This window comes from Sinohyriopsis cumingii, chromosome 10 (assembly GCF_028554795.1).
Source record: "Sinohyriopsis cumingii isolate HCF-2022 chromosome 10, ASM2855479v2, whole genome shotgun sequence".
Lineage (NCBI taxonomy): Eukaryota > Metazoa > Mollusca > Bivalvia > Unionida > Unionidae > Sinohyriopsis > Sinohyriopsis cumingii.
Genome location: NC_142970.1, coordinates 26,996,472 through 27,021,232, shown reverse-complemented (window position 1 = coordinate 27,021,232; position 24,761 = coordinate 26,996,472). Strand labels below are relative to the sequence as shown.

The 24,761-nt window shown below is 36.7% G+C and overlaps 1 long non-coding RNA gene and 1 pseudogene across 9 annotated transcripts in view; one reads left to right on the top strand and one right to left on the bottom strand.

Moving 5' to 3' along the window:
• The first annotated feature begins 2,708 nt into the window (after positions 1-2,708).
• The window catches only part of LOC149789798 (uncharacterized), a 166,880-nt gene continuing 144,827 nt past the window's right edge, over positions 2,709-24,761 (top strand). The window contains exons 1-4 of one of the 8 annotated variants that reach the window (XR_016423729.1): positions 2,709-3,373; positions 10,511-10,630; positions 14,016-14,130; positions 24,474-24,563. This is a non-coding gene — a long non-coding RNA (uncharacterized LOC149789798). Of the gene's footprint in view, positions 3,374-10,240; positions 10,631-14,015; positions 14,131-17,217; positions 24,564-24,761 lie in introns of those variants that run through there. The other 7 variants (XR_016423728.1, XR_016423726.1, XR_016423724.1 and 4 more) reach the window with 7 other exon arrangements.
• LOC149789801 (uncharacterized) lies at positions 3,670-10,083 on the bottom strand (annotated as a pseudogene). The gene is made up of 5 exons (XR_016423723.1): positions 8,674-10,083; positions 6,130-8,136; positions 5,386-5,612; positions 4,985-5,163; positions 3,670-4,520 (listed from the first exon to the last, which is right to left on the bottom strand). The product of XR_016423723.1 is annotated as an uncharacterized LOC149789801 (transcript).

The window sequence follows — 24,761 nt, the reverse complement described above, 5'->3', positions numbered from 1 at the left end:
CAAAAATAACAAATTAATATAAAAAAATAGAAGTGCCACGCAAACATATGAGAACTAATTTTAAAATATAGAGACAAAACAGATTTATGCAAAATTTAATAAGTAAAAGTCACGCTTGGATTAGGGAGGAGGTAACCAAAAATATAAAATGTAGAGTAGAGCAGGACAACTGAGGGGGTAAATTGGACAAAAAAATTGGAAAAATTGGGGAAAATAAGATCTGTCAAAACACAAAGTATAATTTTTAAATACCTGCACAACACCTGGCTAACAGGCGAAGAAACAATCAAACATCGTATGCTGAGGATAATGCCGAAATGCCCTTTATGTAAAACAGCGAACTTCACCAAACTACATACGATTGTCCAATGCGATAAAACTAAACATAATAGGATAAAGTTAATAATGAAAATTTGCAAAAAATATAAGTAAATCAAAAATAACCATTTATTCATAGATTTAGACTACGAAAACAAAATCGTTCTAAAATATATAGACTATATAGTAACTACGATGATATCCTGTGGACAGGTGATAAAGATTTTTAAATAAGATACGTGGTAAAAATAAGAATATTAACCACAACAAGAACTCAATACGTCTTACGACGAATAGATACTTACCGTCAGGTTGATATAACGCAATTGATGTTGGAATTGGGGGAGAGAGGGGGAGGGAGGAATAGGTATTACAGACCGAAGGGTCGCGTAGCGCAATTGCGAGCTGATGCCATACCCATACCCCCTCCTCGCACCCCACAACAGCCATATTTCAAAGAAAATTTCAAATTCTATTTCAAATATTTCAAAGAAACCCATATAACTTTTTTTTTTAAAAGAGAAAAGGGAAGAAAGGAAGAAAGAAAAAAATAAAAGAATTTTGTAATTTAATTTTTTTTCTTCTTTCTCTGAAAGAAAATTCTAAAGACATATATAGGAAGGGATACAGGGAAAATATAAGGGGGAAGTAAATGGCGATGACATCATGGGGCTAAGTCACAGGGCACAGTGAAGTGCACAGGCCCATCATGAGTCTTTGAAAACACCCAATGTAGAACATAAACAGACAAAATAAAGACACAAATACATACTGTATAACACTTAGTTTAAAACCCTACTAACTTCTCCCGCACTGCATGGTTGACCACTATAGAATAATGTGGTCTCATAAATACGTTTGGATCTTTCAATAAAGCATAATCAGATAAACTAAATAAAGGAGGCCTAACGCGACCCAGGATAAACACATAGAGAATAAAGAAGCGTGAACCTTGGATCGAGCTTAACCTACCTATCAACATCTTTAAAGACTATTATGAGGAACGACACATATTATCACTCGAATAATAAAATAGGAAATTATTTTTTTTTAAACAAAATCTAAATAGTACACCATTCCATCGTCAAAATTAGAAAACCATAAAACAAATTAAAAGATACAATATAACATCATAAAGGAAGAAATACAACTGGGAAAGATATTTGATCTATACTTGCTGTCTCAAACATAAAGAAAATATAGCATACACACAATATAACACCATTACATATAGCAAACACTGAGACCTAGGCGACATATAGCAAAGGTTACAAAACATTTCAAGGGAAGGAACTTCGAGCAAGGTGAGGGAAACCAGACTCGGACGAACAACCCTTTAGATAACACTATGGAAACATAAATACCCCATCAAAAATTCTAAAAACTAAATTTTTATATAAAATTTTGTTTTAATAAAACGTAGAACACATCTGAGGGGGAAATACACAAATATAAAATACTTTTTATTTGTTTTTGGAAATGGGGGCATCTGTCCGTTGCCCCCACCCCACTCCCAAAAAAGTGTGTGTGTGTGTGTGTGTGTGTGTTATTATACCCATTACATTACTTGCAAAATATAGATGGTGCTGACATTTTCGGCAAGAGGGAGACGTACCGACATTCTGCATATAATTATTTTAATGTTTTTCAGAGCGAGAGTATTGGGGCCTGATCTGTTCAATATATTTCTCAACTGATACAGCAGGTATAATCAGAGGCGTAGCTGGGGGGGGGGAAGGGGAGTACATATGTCCCCGGGCGCCAAGGTACAGGGGCGCCAAAATGAGGCTTACAACGTTACATTATAATAAGTAAACAAGGGTAATATTCAAAAATGTGATTAAACGGGGAGGGGGCTGTGGCGCCAATTTTATAGTTCGTCCCCGGGCGCAAAATAGCATAGCTACGCCCCCCCCCCCCCCGAGTTTGCCACAGAGCGCTCGTGTAATATACGGTTTAATACAAAATACATGATTGTGGGCAGGAATGTACAAATTTTGGTCGATATACATGATCGTTGGTATCTATTCAAACGAGGGCCATGAAATACAATAGCAAATTCCTACAGTATTTTAAGGCAGGCGATTACGAATTATTTAAACCACGTTTTTCATCTGTCACAGATTTTATAATCATTTTGAAGTGGCTGCTTTATCTCGAGGAAAACGAGCGGTAAGTGTTATACAAAACAAAATCTTAATAGCAATTTGATCACTTTTGCGTCATTTGACAGTAAGAATAGTAATAAATAGAGGATAATTTCTTTTCCTACGTTAGGCCTAATACCTGGTATGTTTTTTAGTGTGGTACACACACAAAAAGCAACCCAAAACAACACTAACAACATTTTAAAAAACCCACAAAAACGAGTGCCGTGCCGAAGCCGCGGGCTAAAATGCTTTATTATTATTTTTTTTTTATTTATAGCATCAATCACAAATTGAAATATATACAGTATTAGCGTTGGAAAAGAAAGTTTTCTTTTTGTTATATTTTTTTTTTCTCACCCTAGCGAAACACTTTCTGCAAATGACCTTAATAAAGAGAAATAATAAATTAACCTAAACCACTTTGAATGTCGACCGTATCTTTTATTTACACGGCATCATGCGCGGAAGAAAATGCCAACTGAACCGGGATTTCAGACAGCAGATGAATTGAAGTTGATTCATTGAACATCATTAGCAATTGTACAATCAAACAGATGCAACAATGAAAAGTGGAACTATGAAAAATTGAGAATGTTCGATTTGCGAAGGATTTATTCCGAATCATTGTCTGCTAATAGAGAATTCATGTCAGTTGCTGTGTCGGCGATGCCCACACAGCGCGCCGTCCAAATGTGAAGTTGCGTTTTGCTGACAGACATAACACTGTGCCATAATTTATCTGATGGCATGTAAAGAAGCTGCTTAAATTATAGTATTTAAAAGTTTCTTCATTTTGTAAGAGCTCAAGAAATTAATTCTGGTTTGCAAGACAAGATGACGGTAAAACTCAGAAGACGTAGCTGTACAGTACCGTTGGTGTTGGAGACATCATATTCATAATAAAGGTAACTGCGTTAACTTCGCTTTTTGTTTGGTAATTTGTTGGATATTATCTTTTGCTGATCTTCTTTGAGCTTGGAGTAAATTTTACATTCTGAACATTTTTATTTGCACTTATCTGCTTAATATGTATTGCTGGGATATCATATAGAATATGAAGTCAGTATAAGGCCGCAATTAAAAATATCTTTGTTTCCCCTTACCCTACCCAACAATTTGAAGTTGGGTAGGTAGGTAGGCTAATAATTTTTTTTTCTCATGAAATTCATGACACTATAAACTGACACATAGGAAACAGAAAAACGATAAATTCAACTTTAATAATAATACTGAAATACAGTAACTCATGAACTGAAATACAGTAACTTGTGAACAAGTTTAAAATGTTTTATAGACTAGATTAGTTTTTGATAAGGGCTATTCCAATAAAAATACTCCCTGCAGGCATTGGCCAGGGCACCAATTTAACAGATTTACTCAAATTTTGAAACATATATTAAATGAGAGTAATTTCAATGAAATATAAAGATACACATGTAAAGGTGCAAGAAGTGTTTTTTCCGAGTTTTTGAGGAGTGTTGGGTTAAGGTAGATATTTGCTGGAATAACCCTTAGTATTTTTTCTGACTAGGTCGAATGTATAAAAATGTTTTAAAATAATTAATAAGAGTATTTTAAAAGTCTTGAGTATTCTTTCTGACTAGTATCATTGGGTTCAATATATAATGAGACTTAACATATTTGCAAGACCTGTCAAAATGCACAAATATAAAGTTAGACATTGAATAGTGTCTCAAATATGCAGAAACATGTCAATAAAGTAATGTCAGAACACTAAATACATGTAGAAATCTAACTAACAAAAAAGAAACAAACAATGCAAAACATCATTTTAAATGTCACTAAGAGCTGCTGGTTAGTTTTTAACTGGGTTTCGTTTTGGAATGTCCTTTCCAGATGCTAAACATTGCTGGCACACTGGTAGAACAGTACGGAATCTTCCAGTCATTTCCTGGGATTTTTCTGCTCCTATGGCTCCACAATGAGCACAAATATCTGGTCTGCCAATGTTGCTGGCATAGTATGGGAATTCAATGTGTACAGCACAAGACAATTGTAGTCTTACAAACACTTTTCACTGTAGGATGTCTCCTAAAATATATTAAATAGAACACCAATTATCCAAAATTGAACTTTAATGTCCGAAGGTGACTAGACATGATACACAACAAATAGCATATAGAACCTGAAACTAAATGTGTAAATAATTATCTTTATAAACACAGAGAAACTAGTATAAAAAGATAAATGAGCAACTTGGACTTCACTAAAAATTGGGAGCATGGACCAGGAAACAGGAATACTTGTAAAATAATATTCACATTAAAATTTTAGTGCAAAAGCTAGTACTAAGAGAAAATCACAGTTAAAAAAAGCAATATCTGACATGAAAGAGCATTAAAAACTATCTGGGCTCTCTGACAGTGTCAGACATGATTCTAAATCAAGGTAAGAGTCAAACCGCATTCAGTATGTGAAGAGTGTATAGGTATATTTTTGAATAAAGTATTAAGGACTTGGATAAAAGTATAAAATATTAAATCATTAGAACTTACCATCAGGTGTGATAACAGAACCACAAGTATAGTCGTATTTCTCCAAAAGTATGTGTCAAAGCTCTCTGGTCTCTTGCTGTTAGTTTCGTCTTAGCGTATATGCATCGTGGTTTTAGACACTCACAGCAGTTAACAGTTTGTCTAACATTCTGTCCCACAAGAATACTGTTTTTACAACCCTGTAAAAAGAAACATAAATATCATCACTTGTGTTTTAAGTGTTGTGTAGTGACATGCCCTCTATTTTGTAACTTATTATGTTACAAGGGGTTCTATTAAAGTTGCAGTTTCTTAAATAACTTTTTTATATACATGTGTTGTTATTATTGCACAATTTATAACTGTTAAATCAATACTTTATAAAACTTCTATATTTTAATAAGATTTATGAACATCCTTACCTGTTGTTCTTGTGCCACAGCAGCTACAGTTTGCTTTAAACTAGACGGCCTGTCCTTATCTGTAGTTTCTTTACCAAGCAGTTCATCAAATGGCTTGTAATGCTGTCCAGTTATGTCTAATATGGGGTCTGGTAACCACGCCCATTCCCTCTCTGGAGTAGGACAGCAACCCTCATCATGACATCTTCTGATCTGAAAGGAGTAATGGCGTTCACGGCAGTGATCAGCTGTAATAAAATACCAAGAGACATGAAAATCTTTTATTTAATAGAAAGGGCTGACATGCAGGGACATTTAACACATCACTTTTGAAAATGAGCCAATAAGTTTAAACTAAGGACTAAATTATGTTTGAGTTATGTTTCATATGAAGAAAAAATGAGAAAATGCACAATGAACGGGTTCCTGGCATAATGTTTAAGAGTAGTGCCCTGGGCCATTAAATTAATATTTCAAAATAATTCCTGTCGACTTACAAAGACAATTTGTATGCAGTGTTATTCTATTTTTAAATTTGTGTATATCTGTAAATAAATCATGATTTATCTGTCAATGTTGAGTTTTTATAATGTAGAAGTCTAACAAATCGGGAGAGCTGCACGTCCACTTTCAGTTTGGAATTATAAAATGCTCTGACACTCACCCTTGAAATTACGGACAGACTGACAAGATATTGCAACTTCAACCCTGGCACTTTCTGAGTGTCGCAAGCAATAAAAATGTTCTGTAGATCTCTGTACTTACCAATAAATTTTTTCAGCTGTGTTGCATGGCTAAGTTGCTGCTGCTGATACTTTCCAACTTTGATGGCAGGGTCTATAAGGGTCACTTCAGCTTCAGCCATTTCAACATCAGCATCCTCTGCTGCTTTAAATACTTTGAAAGACTTTTCCTTAAGTTGGACTCTCTCTGTTCTTGAGGACAGGGTTTTGATCATAGGTTGAACTGACTGTAACCATTCTGTTTTAATTTGATTGTTTTTTCCAGCTTTTGTTCTGATTTCATTCATACTTCCGCATGTTTTCAGAATTGTTTCTACATCAGATGAGGCAAGCCCTCGTGCAAGTGCAGTGTTTTTGGAAGGCAATGTTGAGAAGTGACATAATCCGCTCAGCCGGATTAGTCCAAGAGTGACCTGGTGCAGTTCTGCAGGCAACTAAGAATTCTAACCGGAGTCTTCTGAATAAAACAATCAATGACAACTTTACTGCTCCATATGTGACCCGATGGTCAGGACCACCATCTGTGTACATAAATAAAGCTGGTTTGTTCTCATTTTTAGCTTTCAGAATAGTTTCAAGCTCTACTATGTGACGGAAGGGGGTGCTTGCCTGGAAGATACTATCTTTGAATGTAACCGAGACTTGTCCCCTGTAGAATGTTTCTGTTGCATCACCTGGAATATCTACATCAAGTACGACAGAAGGAGTAAGTGAGCCTTTGCTCTGCACATCATGATCAAGACAGGAAAGTACTGAATTCATCGGAACTATGGATTTCTTCCCTCTTACCCCTGTTGAGGTGAAGAGATCAGGTTCTCCAAAGTCCAGCTTAGACTTGTCGTCCATACACACAAAATTACTAATGTCTCTAAATTGTGTTGCATATGCTCTACAATATTTAAAAAGAGCTGAACAGTAGTGATCATCTTGGTGTTGTGCACGAAGTTGCCTGGTCTGTACTTTCAATCTAATAGGTACTCTACCTTTGTATAACTTGGCTACATTTTGATGTGCTTTTTTTGGAACAAATGCTAGTAGGACTGATGACTCACTGGGAATATTGGTTCCTTCTGGTACTTTACTTTTCACCTGCTCTATCATATCCCTAACAGACAAAAAACGTGAAATATGCTCTGTATTGTGTCTCCTCTCATCTGCAGCAACCATGTCCTGAATCTCCTTTTCAAGGGTCTGAAAAAATACATCGAAAGTGTCATTAGGTCTACCCTTATTTAAGTGACGTAAATCTACCACAAGATCAGGATCAATCCCCAAAACAGAAAGACGTACTCGGTTATCTATTTCCTTATTTTGATCTGCTGAAGCATCATTTGTAAAGGTTGTGTAGATAGACCGCAAAATGTGTGGAGGTATAATGGTTCCAGCAATATTTCCGTAAGCATTGAAGAACTCCTGTCTCATTTGTCTTGTGTGATATTCAGGCAGTTTACTGCGTAAGCTGTGCAAAACTTGGTTGTCTCTCATAAACATTTCCGAAGAAGACATCCCATCTTCAGGAATTCTCCAGATAAAAGAAATCGCCCCAATCCCTCCACCAGGGTCGTACCTTAACATATGTACTGGTATGGTCAGACAAAGTTTCTCAAAATATCTAAATCGTTGTTCTGGCCCTTTAAATGGTTCATTTAAATGCAAATCTTCATCAAAGAAGAGAGGTTGAAACATTGCCATCTGAGATACCTGACCATCCAATCGACTGTAACATGGTAGGATTTCATCTTGTCTAGGACGATGTGCAGTGGAGAGATTGGAATCAATCTGACGAACTGGATTCATTTGTAATTGTCGTGATATCTGTTTTTCATTTGCTTTTTCTAAATAATCTGCATAAGACTGTAAACATCCAGTTAAGGTTTCAATGTCACCTCTTATGGTCCAATGCTGTGTAAAAGGTCTTGAGATTAGCCTGAATAAACACTGGACTTGTAACTTCAGATCTTTTGCAGTAAGCTGTGGACGTTTTTGCTTCTTTCTTTTATAATCATTAGCACCATCAAACTTTAAAAACCTGTAAAAAGGTAAGTTACAACAAAATTACTGAACAAGGATAATCAATCTCTGACAAATGTCACGGAAAAGTAAAGTAAGCAAAATGGAGGTTACTACATGTACATAATGGTGAAATTGACAACCGCAATGGTCCTGACTTTGTACAGGCTTAAATGGAACCGTGGAAGGTTGAACCAGATTTTATGGTGCTATAAAACCACCCTCTTCCATCGCAATATTAGGGTTGGGTAGCAACACAAAAGAAATAAAAAAGTCAAGTGTTCAACCAATTTTTTAAATCTTATGACATTGAACCTTTATTTTAATCAGCTTACCAAATATTAAAAAGTCTATGTCATATTTTCCTTTAACGTGAGATAGTATTGCTTGCTCAGTTTTATCATTGAAAATCAAAAAAAAAAAAAAACTATGGACATTAAGACACTTACTATATTAAATTTCTCTAGAATTATGTGTTGCAGGAATGTTTGTAATAAATATACATTGAATAAAGATTAATATTTTACTTCAATTTAATATTATCAAAGATAAACACCTCTCCGGGATGTGCTTGATTCTTGTCAGGTGGGCCGCTCTCACTTCTATTGTGGACATGTTGCCACTTATGTACCACAAAGCATTTACTAGCACCAGGACTTGTTCAGATATATTCTGGTGGGACATGCTTCCAGGAAATTTGTCTCCACATTCTATCATATCTTTGACTATGCCGTTAAACAACTCATCTTTAGCTGAAAAAATGGAATAAAAAAAACCTTTCACTGAGATGGAATGGCCAGCTTTACTGATAGATAATATTAAATGAGATATGAGATGTGGAATAAGTGTACATGGCACACAAAAAACAGACAGCAGTCTTCAATGTGACACCAGTTACTGTTGGCTGTCTTGCAATCGTGCCCCATGGCAGATAAAATTCAAAACCTTGAATCTAATATCAACAAACGGATTTCATAATTAATAGACTTTAACACTGCCATATTCATTATGCACTGCAGGTATCAAAATAATGTTTTAATCATGTTTATGTATGTCTTTAATGTTTTTATTGTCTGCTTTTGTTTTGTATGTTATATATGTATAGTTTTTGCTATATTGTGTATGCTCTGTGTTTATTGTCGGTCAAAGCTTAAACATTTGTACTTGACAAACAGACTTTAAATATATTATTAGGAAGGCAGTAAAAATTCTAGAAAGATTGCAGTTGTCAGAGGGTGCATGAATTCATTTCTAATAACTGTCAGACAGATGTTTGAAAATAACATTATTTCATATAAAAAAAATTGTTTATACCAGTGAAACGCTCAGCATTTGTGTCCTTAAGTTGTGGTAGCTTTGTTGCCACGGAAGTAGACATTAAAACAGAAAAGGCAGTCCGTGCAGGTGGTGCTTGTTGATTTTCTGTACTAGTAGTAGTTGAGGAAACATCATCCAACCCAACACTTTCATCACGGGTCACCGTAAATGTAACATATTTCAGTCGCTGATTAAACTCTTTCACCACATGCAGACCTTCGTGAAGGTCTGGATGAAAAGTCATCGTTCCATCCAGTTTGTCTGATAAACTGACGTTCAGTACATCTGCTTTATGAGGGCGAAAGTCTGTATCATTGGTAATGTCGTGATATACATCATCCCATGTACACTCCGTTGAGTATTCTAGTATTCTGTTGTTACAAATTTTTTTGTTTGATTTCCCGCATTTCGCGATTACGCTTACACATATAATGAAATCTTCTTCGTATTTTCTTTTGCCGGCCATGCCGGTCATGATGCTTTTCCTATCTAATTTAAACACCTTGCAACAAACGTTTTTCGCGCGCTAGTGACATCGATTTTGTTGACTGCATGAAAATACGGATCGCACAACGAAACGAAACGAAAAAACGAACTTTTGAACAAAACGAAAAAAAAAAAAAAATACTATCGCAAATTTTTAAAAAAATTTTTTTCAGTCGGCGGATTTTAAGAGGGTCGGTCGGGTAAGGGGAAACAAACTTAATTTTAATTTTGGCCTAATGGTACTATATTTTACATATTTGAATGATAAAAGACTGGTAAATGATATAATGATAAACTACAAAATAAATAATTTGCCCATTATCCCAAATATGTTAATTAAAACAAACATTGAATGTAAATTCAGATATAATGAGCAGTTGTAAGAAGTAAGAAATAACATTTTATCCATTGAACCTGTTATGTGTTATCATCATCAGTTTTAAAATAAACACATGGAGACAAGTTTGCTTAAATTCTAAAATTAACACACACACACACACACACACACACACACACATATGGTATTTTAATCTAATACAGAAATGGTGACATTGATATATGCAGACCAATAGTTTTTTTTTCTTCTACAGATATAAATTAAAAAGCCTAATTCTGAGTTTCACCTACAACATTCATGATGGGAAAGGGCCACTAATTAAGAGCTGACATATGTGGAAGATAAATACCATCCATGTTGAAAAGGGCTAGAGGTAATGCGAGAAAACATAATTTATCAATCTTATTTAACATTATTGTTGATATTTTATCTCAACTGGTCAAAAGGCTAAGTGGGTTTATGTAATGGTCCAGAGTGTGTTATTTATTTCACATCCCCTTCTGTCTTTCAACAGTAAGAAATTAGCTACTTTGGAGTCCATAGTTCTGATCAATTTGTTTATATAAAACTTGGTTTTGGGTTTAAATCAACATCTTGGATAAATCTAATAATGAACAAAATCCAAGTATATACATGTGATCATGTATAAGATTAGTTGAGTTTTTTAACCAGCTTAAAAGCCATACTTCCACAATATAGGCTAAAATCATTAAGTTGTCCTTGAAGTTTGATGAGTGTTAACCATTAATAATAATAAGGTGATCTTTCATCTGAGTATGTTACCACCGCATGCAATATTTATACATGTAGTGCAGTTTTTACTAAACTTAGAATACATGCTTATATAAATGAGATCTAGATTGAAGAAGTGAAGATGCATACAAATACATGAGGTTATAACCACTACTGCTGATTCAAGTTTGATCATGCTTGGCCATTGGGCTTATATAGTCAAGTTTCACAATGATGCTTATTATGAGTGTGATAAAGGTATGATAGTGAAGTGACCTTGCATCTGATTGGCAGAGTTTCTTATGATTTGCACAACAGTGTTTATGATCCAAGTTAGATCTGACTTGTTTAATTATTTGCTTGTATGTCTGAGGCTATAAGCAAAATCTATGCATATAATGTGGTGGTTCTACATCTCACTAGCCATTCTTGCTACTGCTCTTAAAACTATTTCTCATTAATTTTATCAGACTTGGTGAATAGATTTATCTCATCAAGATATAGCAAAAGAGCAATTTTGTAAAAAAAAATATTCATGCATATTAAACTCAAATTCTGCATCTGATTGGTTGACCTTGCAAATACTATAAGGGCTCTATTTCTGACAAAAAGATTATTTTGATCTAATGTAGCAGAAATGCTTATATGATCAAAACATTGAACATATTTGATGACAAATAAGAAATAGTTTTTCATGCAAATTTGATAAACATTGATAAATCGGTTCATATCATTAAAAGCTTGGAAGAGTTTGATTACATGCGAGACCATCACATATTAATCATTCTTTATTTAGAGAATTATTTTTGTCAGGATTTAGTAAAATATGTAAAATCAATATGGACTGGTTTTGTTATGTACAGCAACACTAGTTGTTTACTGAGTACTGAGGGAATTGGAGTAAGGCAAGGGTACATTGCAGTAGGTAACCTGGTTGACTTGATAACAGGATTTTAACACAAACATTTTTATCAGGAGTCTAGCATACTAACCATTGATTCACTGCAGATCCTACCCCCATTAGTTACCTTTTAATACATAAAGCATTTGGGTTTTTTATGTCACAAATCCCATAGGGATTAAAATTAACATCATAGGTCTCACTGGACAGTTTCGTATTTTGACATCCCTCTAATTTTTAAGGTAGAAGACATGAACCTAATTATCACAAGCCTAGCATTTATAAATTTACACATAAGCTAAATCTATAATGTGGTTCAGATTTACTTTGAGTTAGGCATGGAAATAGGTTGGCTTGTTGGTGACTGCCTGTCACAGTTAGATGAGCATTGGAGATCATATGCGTAACTTAGTCTGCAAATGAGCTGCCGACTTTTATTTGTGTCTGCTACAGAGGTAAATATAAAAAATCTTGATGGTAGAGGGGTGATGAAAAGTATGCTAATTTGTTATAGTACTAGTGAACTTTATTCATGCATAAGGCACATACTGATTCTTTTAGTTGCCTTGTCACAGAAAAATATTGAAAATAGCTATTTCTAGTAAAAAATGAATGTAAAATGTACCTGCATCCTTTGACCCTACCAGAACCAAACTAAAAGCTCAAATTTGTGCAGCTGCTTTTGCTCATCACAAACATAATTGGGAGTATAAACTGCTAACCCTACCCTCTAGCACACATTTAAGATCTTTAGAGTTTTTAAATACAGCCTTCTAATTATACAAGTTTCATTACATTGGTCAATAATTAGTCACATGTGATGACACTTGTAACTAATCAAACCACAGCAACTGAGAGCAGACTAAGCACTGATATTTATATGGTACAGTGGCAATATACAGTCTGTCTGTCGCAACACATGAAACAAACTGGACAAATCTGAAAGCCTTGAATTTGACTTTATTTATCTGTATGGTAGAACAGAACCTGAGTTGAAAAGCTTTTAAAGAAAGACCTTGATATCAAACCTAATAATAACTGCAGGAGTTATATTATGGATAATTAACCATTCTCTCAGTTTCAAACTGGGCATTCCATCCCATGGGGTTCTAAATGTAAACCAAGTGTAACTGATATCCTAATGAACTGTAAAGACCATAGCAGCACAACAGCAGGGGACCAGATATGTCCAGATCCAGAAATCATAGACCAGTTTCAAACTGATGATGAACCACATAAAAATTACACATCTGCTAGAACTTATGTTATGAAGATAACTTAAATTGCATTATTATTAATCCTCCTCCTCACATTCATCATAATTGAGATGCATCATATATGTTTTATTGTAAAATAGTTTATGCAACATAATTCAGTGAAGACCTTTGCTGCCAATTTACCAGTGAACCATTTGTTTCAATGAACATATTTTATGTTGTAACAAGGAGCATCATTTAAACATTATGATACACTTATCATACCTGTATATGAAATCTTAATACTAACACTTATACTTGCAATACTACTACTAATAAAAACACCTGCATTGATAATTTGATTATGTTCAATTGGACTTGTATCTAAATGATCACCAGCTGTATGAAAAGACATATTTTAATATATAGATATTGGATGGAATACTAGTTACCACAATTGAATAGTCATATGATAAATGATATATTAGTTTAAACAATTTATATTTGCAGTGAAACATACTTTTACATTATTTTCCCTTAAATTTCATTTATAGAGCAGTATACTCTGCATTCATTAAATTACTGAAATGGTTAATAATACAACAACAAATACTGCAACTTCCAGAATCACAAAAATCAAAAGATATAAACAAAAACTTATCTACATGTATCAACAGTTGTCACTTAATAGACAGAACTATGAAGATTTAGAATAGGATGTTAACAAATTAGGTATTCAAGTTAAAAAGAAAAAAATACCAAGCTTCCTACCAAAAAATCAAACAATAACAGTGAATTTTAGTACATTCCCAGGAAACAGAATATATGATTTTTCTTAACTTGATCTGATACATATTAAATCTATAGAAAATGATTCATATTGTATGACTAAAATATTATGTAAACAAAAATTCCATCACTTTTTTCAGATGCAACATGCATACCCCAACCCATCCTTCTTGATCATAAAGTATACCAGCATCCCACTATAAGATGGGGAGCTGTAGTGGCTCAGTGGTTAGCTTTCTGGACCTGTGAAATAAGGTAGGTTCAAATTCTACCATCAGACCAACCTGGGTTAGCTACCATGGTGTGTTCTTGGGTAAGGCACTATACTTAAAGTGCCTTGGCACTAAATAACTTACTTGTGTTGGTTTACCATAAAAGGCCAAACCAAACACAAAAAAACAACAACTTTAAAATATGAGTTTTGTCAATACTAAGTAAATGAAAATCATACTGAAGAAATGTTTTTGTTAATACAGTTTAATGGATCTAAAAAATCTCTTTCTTCTGCAGGAGTTTAAAATGTTAAATTAAAAAGGTCATGGTACACATTGCTTTGTTCGTACACATCAGGCTCCGTAACCCATATCCAACTAAAAATTTTAGTAGAGTCTGAATAAAACATATTTTAATCTGGATGATAATATTCTTTCTCCATTCATATATTACACCACCAAGATTGATCCAAATAAGATTACATTTTACTATAACACTGAGGATGAGTATGCCTCTTAACAACTGACAAATGTGGAGAGAATGGAGTTAAACTGAACTTCGATTTCTTTTCAACCATAGCACAAGATGATCATTTATTATGAAAAAACCTGAATAAAGTTGGAGTTCATAACCATGACAGTCTTGATACAATATAAATTCAATATATTATTGTTGTCTTGAGGTATAGTTCTGTATATTACAATCTCACACAAGATCAGGGTATATTTTAGTACCATACAGTTAATTCGGGATTGTATTAATACCTATTCTGGTGAATGAACATTAAATAAGATTTACTATTTTGGAACCAGTTGCAATAAAGTTTACTAAACAAGAGAAAATATGACTTTACTATAATATCTAAAATGTAAAATCTGCAAACAGAATACTTGCTTGACTTTACACTTCAACTATATCATAATATTTATTTGAAATGAATTTATACAAATGGCATTAAATTGGGTTTCAGGCTGGTAATGACAATGGTAGCAGTGAATAGGGACGGTCTAGGGACTAGGGAACTTCCATGTTAAAAAGGGTATATCCACTCTGGGGACTATGTAATTTAACATGGGAGAAAAAAAAATATCCATTCTAGGGACAAGGGGAATTTAACATGGGAGAAAGAAAAAAAACTATTCACTCTAGGGACAAGGGAAATTGAACATGGGGAATAAATCGTGGGACTGTCTTGGGACTAGGGGAAATGGAACAGGGTCAGGACCCTATTTTAATAAGGTCCCGACCTGATGGGTCTATGAAAATGGAACAGGCGAAAATTGAAACAGGGAGGGGTCTCTATTTTTTTATTATTTTTTTAAACAAGAAAATAAAAAAGGGGTAGGCAATTGAAAGTCAAGATCTTTTCGAGAGATAGGAATGGCCCTGAAAAGGGCCTTTGGTTTTATGTTAATATACCCTTAACATAAAGGGCATCTGTGACATCTTCTTCTTGACCTTAGGCTGCGCCTGACTGTAGGACCATAGATTAAGACTCTTTTGAGGCATCCTTGATGCTCCACATAAGATTCTTCGCATCCACAGGCTGGTGTCTGTCCTGTGGATAACTGTCCAGTTGGATCGGACATACATTGATATGTCCGTCCGGAACATCATCGAAGACACAAGCGTTGAAGATTGTACGTCGGTCCACATGTTGGGGTGCTGAGTAACAGGTGAAGGAATGCAGTGAACTATACTTATTTATAGGGAGAGGAAGGATTGAAACGGATTGAGTTTGTTGACCAATCCAAACACGCGTTACAAAATTCAGTCAGCCCACGTCCAATCCGAAGAGAGCAGTCTGTGACGTCACATAGTCTATATAGATTCGCTAGTGCCTGTGCGCAATCAATCTAAGCGACAGCTTTTCAACATGACGGAAACTCAGAAAACGATCAGTTGGGGTGCACTGATGCTGGAGACTACCCAAGGGAACCCAGACTTACTTTCAGAAGAGGTGAATTGGGATTTTGTGGATTTTTTTACCTTGCAAGAATTTGTTCCTGAACCTTCGTCACCTTCTCCTTCATTACCGCACATGGAAAATTTTAGACAGAGACAGAAAGAAGAATTGGAGAAATTTATACAACAGCAAAAGGAAGCGGAACAAGCTTTTCTCCTACAGCAACAACAGCAAGAAGAAGAGGTAAGAAAAAAACAAGAAGAAGAAGCAGCAGCAAAGAAACAAGGGTGTCAAAATCAAACGGTCACGGTACTGTTAGACATTTTAGCGGAGTTAAGAAGTCTGAAACAAATGTATCAGACTTCTTTATTACGGCCGAAGAGAATACGACCTTCCCAAGCTAAACACTCCAACCCTGTGACTACGCCTACTGCACCACCCTTAGTGATTTCAATGAAATCATCATCAACAGTACGCAGTCCAGAAGTAGGCCTTGGCCATGGCAAAGGCTTAAGACAGTTAAAGTTGATTGTTTAAACTCACCCCTTACACCAAAAAAGGCCCTTTTCAGGGCCATCCACGTCTCTCGAAAAGAGATAGACTTTCAATTGCCAATAACTAAAAAAAAACATTTTACCCAATAGTACCTGTCTGTGTATGAGTGTGCGTGAGTGTAGGTTCTTATTTTAAAATCAAAACCCAAAGACACTTACCTTTTATAATTAATTTATTCTTTTATAAATATTTACAATTCACAATTCACAACAGAGCACTTTAAAAAGTTCATAGACTTATTCTGTCTCATTGTTCACTCTCTGTTTTTTTAATTTCTTCACCGTCATAGTCTTTTCCTCCTCTTCCTCCTCACTTTCTTCCCTTCTTTTCTTCTCCTGTTTCTTTTTCTTCACCTGTCTGGTTTCTTCCTCTTCTTCTTCCTCTTCCTCTGAAGAATCCCTCTCTTCTTCTGACTGCTCTTGTTTCTTTTTTGGGCAGTCTGGTGACCAATGTCCTTTTTCTTGACAATAATAACAGGTATCTTGACTTTTGTCTCTTCTAACCCCTTTTTTTTCTTTTTTGACGGTCTGGACACTCTGAAGACCAATGCCCTTTCTTCTGACAGATATAGCAAGTATCTTGACTTTTATCTTGAAAGGAAGGAGAGTAGTCCCTCGGCTGGTCTGAAGAGAATTTTCTAATGACCCCTCGCAAAGCTCTGATGAAACGTTCGATCTTGGTAGTCTCTTCCATCGTTGTGCTCAGTTTGAGAGTGAAATGAATAGTGAAAGGACAAGACACATACCCTTTATATACGCTGGTCTGCTATGACTATAAATTAGTCCATGGTGTTTAAACTTTAGTCATTTGACTTTTTGCTATCGAGATGAAATGATCCAATTCATTTGAGAAGAAAGAAGAAGAAATTAAGAGGCAGAAACGTGATCTATCGCCTCGTACCAGGGCTGAAGTCTTGGCACAAATTTATGCCAGTAATTTTGAAGAGGACATGAGTGAACCAGAATCCAAACCCTCTAAACAAAGTTTACTACCCTTAGTCAACCCTGAAAAGTACTATGACATTCGAGAGACGGAAAAGCGTCCCTCTAGAAAATTTAGAACTACGGCTTACAAATACACAGTGAAGTTTAAAGATTTCAAGTCTGAAATACTGTTAGAGAAAGCAGAAGGGTTCATCACCGACATGTGGGATTCTTTGCTCACCACACTCAAGCGACAATGTCAACCCAAAGAAGATGATTGCTTGAGACTTTCCATACAACATGACGGCTTGAAATCCCCTGTTTGGATCGAGTTTAGCAGCCCTGCAGAATTGACCACTTCCAAAGTCATGGACAAGATTCAACACGTGCAACAATCTATTGACCAGCTTGACATCACCGATGGAAAAGCCACACTGGACATGACCCACGTCAATCCTCTTCAAGGGAACGGACAATGCAGAAAGACCTTATTGGTCAACAACCTTCGCATTACCAAAACAAGTCTTGTCCAAATTAACAATTTTCAAGACCACATGTGTTTAGCCCGAGCCATCGTGGTGGGATGAACCTATGCCGACAAGAACGACACGGTAGAATGGAAAAGAGCCTGGGAGAACATTCGAAAATCGAACCGAGCCAAACAACGAAATGAAGCAGAACTTCTGTTACAACAAGCATGCCTGTCCAAAGACACATCCTGTGGCATTCCTGAGATGCAAAAATTGCAAGATGCCCTAGCTCCACGATACACCTTGAAAGTGCACCCTCAAGAAGTGCGCGGGTCTCTGTTATTTCGAGGGAAAGACTTTAAGGATGGAAAATACATTCACCTCTATCATCACGATGACCATTTCGATACCATTACCACTATCACTGGATTCCTGGGATACAAATATTACTGTGAGAAATGTGATTTATGATGGTTATAATAATCGAGAGCAACACAATCATTGTGGATCGAAATGCTCAGGATGTTTGGCCTCTCAACCCTGTCTGAGCGAAGGGCAAGAACCAGTGCATTGTCCTGCTTGTCTGCGCACATTTGTCAGCCCTGCCTGTTACCAACAACATCTGAAGATGCTAGGTTCACAGAAGAAATGTGCTTGTCAACTCCTGAGATTGTGCCCAATGTGTGGACAAGGTCTAGGTATCAACAGTACCAAGGCACACGTATGTTCAGGAAAGAAAAAATGTCACATTTGTCATTGCATCGTGGACTTGGAACACCAATGCTACATGCAAAAATACCAATCCCAACCAGAGAAAGAGGATGGTCACAAGAAGAAGAAAGGCAATTGCATCTTTTTCGATTTCGAATGCATGCAAGAGACCGGTATTCACATTCCTAATTTCTGCGTGGCTCATCGAGCGTGCGAGAAGTGATTCAAGAACCTATCTTGAGTTATTGCACTCACTGCAGTAAGATTCCTGGAGGGCGTGAAAAAATCTTTCAAGGACCGAACACACTAGCCGATTTCACACAATGGGTCTTAGACCCCGTCGACAAGACGTGGAGCCAAGAGGACATCGAACATTATTATGGAGAATGTCATCACCATGCCACGGTGATGGCTCACAATTTCTCCGGATACGATGGACAGTTTCTTTTGAGATGCTATACGGAACGTGGCATCGAGCGTCCTAAAATCACTTTGAACGGAGCCAAAATCATTTTCATGCAAGTGGGACAAGTGCAGTTTAAAGATTCGATGAGCTACTTAGCCATGCCTTTGAGTCGAATGCCTAAAATGTTTGGAATGACAGAAATGGCTAAAGGGTACTTTCCACACTTTTTCAATACAGAAGCCAATCAACACGCTGTTCTACCTCATTTGCCTCAGGCTCACTATTACGACCCTGACAACATGCGTACCGAACGAGAAACTTTCTACGCTTGGTACCAGGCTCACGCCTCCGACCCTTTTGACTTTCAGGAAGAAATGCTAAAGTATCGTTGTTCCAACGTGGACATTTTACGGCGATGCTGTGGAAAATTTCGAGAACTGTTCATGGAACACGGAGGGATTGATCATTTAAAAGAGGCTTGCACCATTGCCAAAGCGTGTTCCTTAGTCTACCGACAACGATTCATGCTTGAAAACACTGTGGCTGTCATCAGTCCTCAAACGACCAACTATGTCAAATGTCAATACTCGGTCAAAGCCCCATGCTGGTTGCATTACTTGTGCGACAAGGAAGACAAATGGATTCAGCATGCCCGCAAAGGACAGGGCGAAAAGATCATCGGAATGCATTCGGTCGATGGCTGGGACTTAGAAAACCCCAAGATCATGTACGAGTTTAACGGTTGCTTATTTCACGGATGTCCCGTCTGTTACCCTGACCGCGGCACTAAAAGTCAGTTCTTACAACGAACCATGGAAGACTTGTACCAGGCCATTTGTCAGCGACGCCTAAAGTTAGAACAGGAAGGATACCAAGTGGTGGAAATGTGGGAACACAAATACAATCACCGTTTGAACACCGATCCCGAGTTTAAACGCCTCATGGAAAGTTACCAGTTCATGGACCCCCTGAACCCAAGTGATAGTTTGTACGGAGGAAGGACCAATGCCACCTGTTTGCTGTACCAAGCTGACGAAGAGAAAGGAGAAGAAATCAAATACTTGGACGTGTGTTCACTGTATCCCTACTTGTGCAGATATTGTTGCTTTCCTGCAGGGCACCCACAATTGTTCACCGAACACATCGACCTAAAAAACATTCGACAATACGAAGGCTTGATCAAGTGCAAAGTTTTGCCTCCCACGAACCTATACCATCCCGTCTTACCTCGCCATTGCCAAGGCAAACTTATGTTTCCTTTGTGCCGTACTTGTGCTGAAACGTGCAACCAAGATCAACCTTGTCATCACACCCAGGAAGAACGGGCCTTGACGGGGACATGGGTCAGCATAGAATTGTTCAAAGCTCTGAACATGGGATACCAACTGTTAGAAGTGTACGAAATTTGCCACTTTCCCAAGACACAATAATTCCACAAGGGTGACCCCACGCAGAAAGGCATTTTCGCAGACTACGTGGATGCCTTTTTGAAACTGAGCAAGAAGCCAGTTGCTATCTGTCCTGGTGTCACACTCCCGAAGACCAAAAGACATTCAGAGAGAAATTCTGGGCACAAGAAGGCATTACTTTAGATCACATTGAGAAAAACGAAGGCAGGCGATCGTTTGCCAAAGTGATGTTAAATTGCTTGTGGGGTAAAATGGTACAATGACCGTGTTTACCCAAGACGGAGTATTTGACCGAACCTTCCCGCTACTTTCCGATGATTCACGACAAAGCCAAATTCATGAAACACGTGGACGTCGTTCGTGAGGATTTGATCTTGGTGAATTACGAAGAAGGTCTGAACTTTGTAGAAGATGACCCCTTTGGAAATGTCATCATTGCAGCTTACATGACAGCTCATGCTCGCTTAAAATTGTACGAAGCTTTAGAACTGTTAGGGGAACGTGTCTTGTACTTTGACATGGACAGTTGCATTTATATCGATCACCCGAGTCAACAGCACCCTGACATCGAAGGAGACTGTTTAGGAGCCTGGACAGACGGGCACCCCGATGACAAGATTCTAAGTTTCGTCAGTGGCGGTCCCAAAAATTACGGCTACGAATACTGGGACAAACAAGGAGAAGTGCACACGAAGTGTAAAGTGAAAGGACTTACTCTGAATTATCGTACCAGTCGAGTGGTCAACTTTGGCGTATTGAAAGAAGCCTTGCAGTCTAGAAAAAGTGACCACCTATCAACCCAACAAAATTGTACGTTTACCCACACACCACATCGTCAGTCGACCCTTGGAAAAAGTCTATCAAATCGTGTAGCAGAAGCGAGTGCGGCTTCCCACCCACTTTACTTTGCCGTATGGACATGTCGGTATAAAACATTGGTTGTAAGAGGATAGCCACCCACCCTTCTGGTGACGAAGAGAAAGGAGAAGAAATCAAATACTTGGACGTGTGTTCACTGTATCCCTACGTGTTTTATTTTCGCCACAGCAAGAATCGAGTGAGAAATCCAGTGAGAACTCCAAGTTCAAACCCTACCATTTTCCAGTCTTCTTACCTGACTATTGTGATTGTGCCCGTCGATTGGACACGTTTCAAAAATGGCCTACGGATAGGGAAGGATTACCTTCTTCGTATGTTTTAGCTAGAACAGGATTTGTCTACTTCGGACTTGAGTCAAGATTGGGATACGAAGTACAGTGTTTCGCTTGCGGACTGAAGTTACGAATGGATCTATGTATCTACAAAGATTCAGCTATTCTGGAACATACTCGATGGTCTCCGCACTGCCCTTACCTTTCAATGGCCTTTCCACCCATTAAACTACGGTACAATTATGACGGTACCTTAGACACGGTACCTTCCAAAACTAGACGTAAACACATTGCATCCTATTTCCTTGTTGTTTCTTTTCCACATTATAGCTTATTTTTTATAAAATGTTAAACTTTACTAATCTTTTTTCAAGATCACTTTAGTTTGCAAAAATATATCTTGTCATTTATTGGCATTCTACATTGAATTTTGTAAACTAGCTATAAACCTGACCTAATTACTCAACTTAACTGCTGACAGAAACAGTCTACAGTAAATGTATTTCATTTCTATAGATCGATGGATAAACATTACATTTTTAAAACTGTGCACAGAATAGGCCGACATATCACGAGTCAGGAAAACATGGGGGTGGTATCCCCTGTGTCCAAAATTAATATCATTTTGAATAGAATATTCTAGTGACAATTGCCTCTTTTCAAATGGTAAGCATTGCTTTTTTTATTTTCGTCAATCTGTCAAATTCGGTATGCATTTTGCTTTAATATTTGAGATGGAAACCTTAGGTGCATAGAAATGTCAGACAGCATTGTACATCATGGATGGTGTCCAACATACTTTTATGATCATAAAACAAAATCCCATTTTTTAGTTATGGCCACTGATTTAAAAAATATTTATCCAAGCTAAACATAATAATAATAATAATGAGGACTTTGTATAGCGCCTAATCTTTAGAAGCTCTAAGCGCTTTGCAACATTAGACAACATAAAAACATACACAATGATATGATTACAAAAACAAACACCATGAAATTAGAAAACATGAAAAACATGCTGAGAATATTTAAGGTAGTTAACATTATTAAGTCATTAAGTTTGTTTTTGTAGTCAGAATAAGTAGTTTTGAGAGCACTCTTGAATGGGATCACTGCGTCTTTGTGTCTAAGTTCAGAGGGCAATTCATTCCATGTTGCTGGGCCCTGGTATGCAAAAGAATGCTGTCCATGTGACTTTGTTTTCATAGTGAGAATAATGAGTATATGATTGTCAGAAGAGGAGTGTAAGTATCTTGCTTGTGTGTACACATAGGTGAGGTCGGATAGGTATGTTTGACTAGAGTCTGTCAGTGAAACGTAGCACAGAGAACTAATGTTGTGTTTGATTCTGGATCGAATGGATAGCCAGTGTTGGGTACAGAGCAGCGGGGAGGTGTGCTCTGATTGTGGTACTCTAAGTATGATCCAAGCAGCTATGTTTTGAACTTTTTGAAGTCTCTGCAGTAGATATTAAGATGAACCAGGCAGAATTGAGTTACCATAGTCCAGTCTTGAAAGTAGTAATGAACACACAAGTGTTTTAGTGGCATCAACTGAAAGATATCTGAGAATGGAGCTGATGCGTCTCAGCTCAAGATATGCAGCCTTGCATATGTTCATGACATGTTGGTGCAGTGTGAGAGTACTGTCCAGAGTAACACCTAGGTTTTGTACTGATTGTGTGAATTTAATGTTGGTGTTGCTGATATTTATTGTGTGAGGTAAAGGATGTGAATGAGAAAGTCTTTGTGTTGTTATCAGAATGGCCTCAGTTTTATCATCATTCATCTGCATCTTGTTACAAGTCATCCATGATTTCACATCAGAAATGCACATCTCTACACCTTGGATGGTAGCATCAACTTCAGTTGGGTGGCTAGATTTGTATATTTGGGTGTCATCAGTGTACAATTGGTGAGACACTGGATGATGATCTATGACACTTGAGAGCAGCTGAGTGTATAGAGTGTAGAGAACAGGTCCAAGAACAGACCCCTGTGCAACACCACAACATAGATCAACTGGGCTGGAGTGTAATCTATTTGCAGACACAATTTGTGTCCTGTGGCAAGGGCGATATGCAGATTGTACATTGCTAAAAAGACTGTTTGAATTCAGACAAGATGCAAGCTGGGATTGAACAACCTTTTGTAAGATTTTTTTTATGAATTGGAGATTAGAAACCGGGCAGTAGTTCTTTAAATCCTTATGGTGTAGTGTTAGTTTCTTCAGCAGAGGTTTTACAATGGGAGCTTTGAAAAATGATGGAAATTATGCTGATGAGAGAGAGGTATTAATAACATCAGTTAGTGAAGGCAATACTGGATCTAAGCACTCAAGCAGCAGTAATGTTGGAATTGGATCAAGTTCACATGACTTTGGTGCACTCTAGGATGATCATTTAAAGATGAAAATCTCAAGTGGAAACCTTTCTGGTCAGCCATCTCATCCAAAACCTCCTGAAATGGAGAGTATTTTGCAGACTCCAAGATTTCCTCTTATCCTGCTGGTATGTTCTTTTTAGTTTATCTGGTCTCTTTTTATTTTTTATCAATTGCTTTTATACCATGCCACAATTGGAAATTCTTTATCAAAAGTATGTATAAATTTCATCATTTTTCTGTCTGTTTAATAAGATGCGTTTAAGAGTACTTACTTACTCATGATGCTGTATATATGAGATTAGATGTTTTGTTAAAAAAGAATGCATTTTGTGATATATTGTATCACTGCTTTATATACAGTGGTCATTGCAACCAGTATGCATTTTGTTTACATGCCAAAAAATCCAGTCTGATTTCTTTGTTTCTTTTTTACTGCAATTAAGGAGTAGTGATAATCTTTATACTCTTAGCTGCATCCAGAAGGACAACACCATCACCATCCTCATCCACTCTGGAGTGGAGAATATAAAGATTTCTCTCTGCCAGTTCCTCTGCAAGTAGTAAGTATTGAGGATGGAAAAAAAATGTACATTATAGAATAATGAAACAAATACTACAGGTGTTGACTTTTATATAATCTCTTATTTCATTTACAGCTCTCTAAATACGAGTAGGTCAATTATACACTGTATTTATGAATTTAATTCTCATCTAAGGTAGTAGAACTGTTTTATGTTTGACAGAATGTTGGGTAATTT